This window comes from Heteronotia binoei, chromosome 11, assembly GCF_032191835.1.
Source record: "Heteronotia binoei isolate CCM8104 ecotype False Entrance Well chromosome 11, APGP_CSIRO_Hbin_v1, whole genome shotgun sequence".
NCBI classification, from domain to species: Eukaryota; Metazoa; Chordata; class Lepidosauria; order Squamata; family Gekkonidae; genus Heteronotia; species Heteronotia binoei.
Genome location: NC_083233.1, coordinates 79,230,520 through 79,236,157, shown reverse-complemented (window position 1 = coordinate 79,236,157; position 5,638 = coordinate 79,230,520).

Below are 5,638 nucleotides of genomic sequence, written 5' to 3'. Positions count from 1 at the left end.
TTTGTGCGTTGAACCTTTCAAGTGAACAGTGGAGAACCCATAGTAAGAAAATAAGTTTTTGTGAATGTGAGAATATGACAGTTCACATATCAAAGATTTCAGGTTTTCACGGCTGGTAACATCATTAGGGTTTGTAGAATCTTTCGGGCTCAAGTGCCGTGTTCTACTGGAGAAAGTTTTCCTTCCAGACGTTTCGTTCTCAGCTGCGGAGAACATCCTCAGTGGCGTTGCAGCCGGAGCAGGTGCTCTGACCTTCTTGGCAGCCAAGAAGGTCAGAGCGCCTGCTCCGGCTGCAACGCCACTGAGGATGTTCTCCGCAGCTGAGAACGAAACGTCTGGAAGGAAAACTTTCTCCAGTAGAACACGGCACTTGAGCCCAAAAGATTCTACAAACCCTAACAGTTCACATAATTACAGATTTTCTTTGTACAGCAATCTTTCCTCATCACATTTACAAACCAAAAGCTTCACACAGAGACTCTTGCATATAGTACAAGGGTGGCCAAACTGTGGCTCTTTTACAAAGATTGTGCGCTTCTCGAAGCCCCTACCACCCTTCGGCCAGCTTGGAGAAGGCATTTGTATCTCTCACTTCTCCCAGCCAAGCCAGCCAGCAGCTTGGAGAATGCATTTAAAATTAAAGTTGCTTGCTTTCTACCTCTTTCCTCCCCCCCATCTGCCTGCCTGCCTTCCTTCCTGTCTTGCAGCTCTCACGCATCTGATGTTTATTCGCTGTGGCTCTTACGTTAAGCAAGTTTGGCTGTCCCTGATATAGTAGAAAAGAACTGGTGTCCAGGAGCACCTTAAAGACTAACAAAATGTGTGATGGGAGGCAGCAAATGGGTTACTGTAGCACAGATCCCAAGGGAAAAGGGAACTCTAAATAAAAAGAACTTGGGTCAACTTATATGTGTGAGCTCTTCAGAGAGAATAGCTGGGTGAAATGTTTTGTTTTGGGCTGAAGCTTAACACTGACCTAAATTCCTTACTGCCTTGATACTTTCCCAGCTCTGTTACCAATAAGAGAGAACCAGCAGTGAAGTAAGAATGTACAAACTGCTTTACTCAATTCATCTAGTCATGTGCTCAGCCTAGTTGCAACAGGACAGGTGCTTCTGGAAATCCCGGCCAACCAAAGTACAAAGATTATGGCTATCTCATGTTTCCTCCCTACCTCTTGTACTCATGGAATCAGAATCATAGAGTTGGAAGGGACCCTCCAGGGTCATCTAGTCCAACCCCCTGCACAACGCTTATAGTATTCAGTGGTATTCACAACGCTTACAATATTCTCGTGTCCTGGCCCCACTGCTGGACCTCCTGATGGCATCTGGGTTTTTTGGCCACTGTGTGACACAGAGTGTTGGACTGGATGGGCCATTGGCCTGATCCAACATGGCTTCTCTTATGTGACACAGAGTGTTGGACTGGAGGGGCCATTGGCCTGATCCAACATGGCTTCTCTTATGTTCTTATGTGACACAGAGTGTTGGACTGGATGGGCCACTGGCCTGATCCAACATGGCTTGTCTTATGTTCTTATGTGACACAGAGTGTTGGACTGGATGAGCCAGTGGCCTGATCCAACATGGCTTCTCTTATGTTCTTATGCAGGCCTCAGATTCAGTGGGAGCTCACAGGAGCACAGCTCCTGAACCTTTCTGAGAGTTCCACCTTCTCTTTCTGAGTGTTCCACTTTCTTGTCCATCCGCAGAGTAGGTGCAGCTGCATAACAATCCCCGGATGAGTTCCACCACCTATTTTTCTACAAAATATGTATGTTGCAAGATGTTCTTATGTATACTTCCCACTACACACACAGGCAGCATTTAGCCATCATTGCAGCAGCAGCCCTTCTTAGGCCCTCTCTTTGGAATTAAATCTGCAGTTTAATTGCACGGTCCATGTGTGCTCATGCAAATGGCAATAATCGTAATCAAGCAGAATGATTCCCCCAATCTGAAGGGTTAACTGCCTTTGGTACAGAAGGTTTTAAAGTAGGCGGAGCAGTTAACCTCTGTTTAAACTTGCCTGTGCAAGGATTGACTTGTGTGAATTGCAGAAAGCAGAGCTTTAGCCCGAAGTGTTCTTAACCGGTGGCTTGTTTTGGTTTCCAAACTCTGCCCCATGTCAAGCAAGAAGTGAGTAGTTTTCCTTAGTCCCTTGGTTCCCTAATGTAGATAGCACCGGCTGTGGTATCCCCAAAATAGCCAGATGTAAAGGAATAATAATATAATAATAATAATAAATTTTATTTCTATCCCGCCCTCCCCACCTCAGCAGGCTCAGGGCGGCTAACAACATTTTATAAAAACATACAATAATAATAATAAAACCTTTAAGTTTAACAATATAAAACATCAACAATAAACTTAATAACATTAAAAACCAGTTCAATAAATACAGTTATTCTGCGGTATAGTTCTTCAACCGCGTTGGCGGCTCCTTAATTTCTGATCTTCCTAACAGTCCGGGTGTGCAAATTTGAAAAGGACGGTCTTGCAGGCCCTGCGGAACTGCTCAAGGTTCCGCAGGGCCCGCACCTCCTCGGGGAGTCGGTTCCACAGAGTAGGAGCCGCAATCGAGAATGCCCGTGCTCTGGTGCTCTGATATTTTATCTCCTTCGGCCCGGGGATGGTCATTAGATTTTTCCCGACTGACCTCAGTGCTCTCTGGGGTTCGTATGGGGAAAGACGGTCCCTCAGGTAGGCAGGTCCTCGGCCATATAAGGCTTTAAAGGTAACGACCAACACTTTGTACTGGACTCGGTATACAATCGGCAGCCAGTGCAGTTCACGCAGCCCCGGCTGTATATGCTCCCGTTTTGGGAGCCCCAGCAACAGCCTGGCTGCCGCGTTCTGCACTAGCTGCAGTCTCCGAGTCCGGCACAGAGGTAGCCCCAAGTAGAGGGCATTACAGTAGTCTAATCTTGAGGTGACCGTTGCGTGGATCACTGTTGCGAGGTCCCGGCGCTCGAGGAAAGGGGCCAACTGCCTTGCCCGCTTCAGATGGAAGAATGCTGACTTGGCAGTGGCTGCTATCTGGGCCTCCATTGATAGTGAAGGCTCCAGTAAAACACCCAGGCTCTTTACCTGGCGCGCTGCTTTCAATAGCGCACCATTGAAGGCCGGGAGAGCTATTTCCCTTCCCAGAGTGCCGCGACCCACGCAAAGGACCTCTGTCTTCGCTGGGTTCAGTTTCAGCCCACTCAGCCTGAGCCATGTCGCAACAGCCTGTAAAGCCCGGTCGAGATTCCCTGGTGCGGAGTCGGGCCAGCCGTCCATTAGTAGATAGAGCTGGGTGTCATCTGCATATTGATGGCAACCCAGCCCAAACCGCCGGGCAATCTGGGCAAGGGGGCGCATATAGATGTTGAACAACATCGGGGAAGAGAAGAGAAGACTCCTGTGCTTTGTGGGTCTCCTCACAGAGAGATGCAGAAAGCGGAACCCTCCAACTTTCCCTCTTAAGGGGCCAGAGCCCTATCACCGTTTGCATCTGGATGTCGACAAGTGCTTTTGTAGTTTTTCTCCGGCTAAGGTTCTTGAGACATTCAGATGTGTAGGAAACTCCTTGGGAGTTTAAAAGTCAAAAGATTGATGCTCTTGAAATGTAGCAATTTAATGTGTGAATTGTGGGCCCAGAAGTCTCTTGCTTAAATAATAATAATAATAACTTTTAATAATAACTTTTATTTCTATCCCGCCCTCCCCGCCTAGGCGGCTCAGGGCGGCTAACAACAACTTACACATTAACATAAATAATAAAACTTTAAATTTAACAATTAAAATTAAACATAAAACATAAAATCTCACCTTAACCATTATATCTTCTTTGTAGAAAAGAGCAGGAGTTGAATGAAGCAGACGAGGCATGTACGCCTCATAGCAACAGTGCAAACTTATCAAAGCATCAAGTTTTTAAACCAATCATACACTAGCCCTCCAAAAATATAGTTAGAGGTTGTAACAAAGTTCCCTTTTTAGTTTCCATAAATGTAATGTGTCCTGTAAGGGTCCCTGAATCTGTTGTTAAAATAAATTCTGTTTGAGTTTCTGGTTTAGAGGAAGAAGAAGAATTGCAGATTTATACCCCGCCCTTCTCTCTGAATCAGACTCAAAGCTGCTTGCAATCTCCTATATCTTCTCCCCTCACAACAGACACCCTGTGAGGTGGGTGGGGCTGAAAGGGCTCTCACAGCAGCTGCCCTTTCCAGGACAACTCTGCCAGAGCATGACTGAGCCAAGGCCATTCCAGCAGCTGCAAGTGGAGGAGTGGGGAATCAAACCCGGTTCTCCCAGATAAGAGTCCGCACACTTCACCACTACACAAAACTGGTGGTTTCCGGAATCAACCTTTAGGGTGACCTGGCGTGCCAAAGAAATTCCAGAACAGACTAATAAAATTTGTATGCGCTTTCATGAGTCACCGCTCACTTCGTCAAAACTGCAGACATGAGCGGTGACTCACGAAAGCTCGTACCCTGCCACAAATTTTGTTAGTCTTTAAGGTGCTTCTGGATTCGGGCTCTTCTCTACTGCTACAGGCAGACTAACCTGACGACCCATCTTGATTTATTACGTATGTTAATTGTAGTCTGGCTTTCCCACTGAGACTCAAGGCGGATTATACAGCGTAACTACAGTACAGTTAGCTGCATGGGACATCCAGTAAAGCGATAGGGTTTGGATAGGAGAAATCTGAAAACGGCACAAATTGTAAGGATTAACATGACAGGCTAGAACTGCAGAAATGCCATAGCAGTATCGCACCTATAGCAATAGACAGTATGTGCCATAGTGTCACCCGCAGTCATCTTTCTGAACCATTTTGTTATTGTACAGCCCTAATTAGCTATGTAAAACAGCCTTCTTGAATTACTCAGTGTTGCATAGTTTGCAAAACGCTAGGGAGATGCAAGTGGCCTTCCTAGGCAAGCTACTTCCTCTGCTTCTGTCACTCACAGCCTGCAAATAGTGGCTGGTTGCGCAGTTCGTAGGAGTTCCTGATAATATAGTTCTTTGAGCATCTGAAATTCCAGTGCAGTGGTTAAAAGAGTTGAACTAGGACCTGGGAGACTCTGGTTCGAATCCCCACTCTGCCGTGGCAGCCTGCTGGGTGCGCTTGGGCTGGTCGCACTCAGCCTAACCTACCTCACAAGGCTGTTGCAAGGATAAAATGGAGAGAAGAAAGTAAACTGCTTTGGGGGCCATAAATGAATAAATTTAGAATTACGTACATATTAAATAGCTAGATAATTTTTAAGTCTTGGTGCTAGCGAAACATTGCTTTCCATTGGAGGTTTTTTTGCTTTCCAGTAAAAGATTCCTAACACCAGCTTGTTCAGGATTCTTAAATGATCCGTTGAAACAAACGAACGGACTTCTTGTTGTGGCTACACTTTCCCCATATATATATATCATTCCTATGTCTTCCTGTCTTCCGGCTTTCTTTCTCATTTTAGTCTTCTCTCTTGTTAACGTCTGTTTAGTTTTACATTTTTAAAATTCTACAAAAATATATCACTGTGTAGGCCTTGCACAGGGAGATTCTTTAGTAGCTGGCTCCTATTGCGCATTTTTAGCCTTGGATGTGGGCGTGTTATGAGAACATCCAGGTTAGATTATTAAAATAACTG